Raw genomic sequence first — 950 nt, forward strand, 5'->3', positions numbered from 1 at the left:
ATAATGAGTGTAATGTATATATAATGAGTGTAATGTATATATAATGAGTGTAATGTGTATAATGAGTGTAATGTATATATAATGAGTGTAATGTAGTATATAATGAGTGTAATGTATATAATGAGTGTAATGTATATATAATGAGTGTAATGTATATATAATGAGTGTAATGTATATATAATGAGTATGTAAATGGTATGTATATAATGAGTGTAATGTATATATAATGAGTGTAATGTATATATAATGAGTGTAATGTATATATAATGAGTGTAATGTATATATAATGAGTGTAATGTTATATAATGAGTGTAATGTGTATATAATGAGTGTAATGTATATATAATGAGTGTAATGTATATATAATGAGTGTAATGTATATATAATGAGTGTAATGTATATAATGAGTGTAATGTATATATAATGAGTGTAATGTATATATTAATGAGTGTAATGTATATATAATGAGTGTAATGTGTATATAATGAGTGTAATGTATATATAATGAGTGTAATGTATATATAATGAGTGTAATGTATATATAATGAGTGTAATGTATATAATGAGTGTAATGTATATATAATGAGTGTAATGTATATATAATGAGTGTAATGTATATAATGAGTGTAATGTGTATATAATGAGTGTAATGTGTATATAATGAGTGTAATGTATATATATGAGTGTAATGTATATATAATGAGTGTAATGTATATATAATGAGTGTAATGTATATAATGAGTGTAATGTATATATAATGAGTGTAATGTATATATAATGAGTGTAATGTATATATAATGAGTGTTAATTTAATAATGAGTGTAATTGTATATATAATGAGTGTAATGTGTATATAATAGAGTGTAATGTGTATATAAGTGAGGGTAATGTAGTATATATGAGTGTAATGTATATAATGGGTGTAAATGTATATTAATGAAGTGTAATGT

This window comes from Scomber scombrus, chromosome 6 (assembly GCF_963691925.1).
Source record: "Scomber scombrus chromosome 6, fScoSco1.1, whole genome shotgun sequence".
Lineage (NCBI taxonomy): Eukaryota > Metazoa > Chordata > Actinopteri > Scombriformes > Scombridae > Scomber > Scomber scombrus.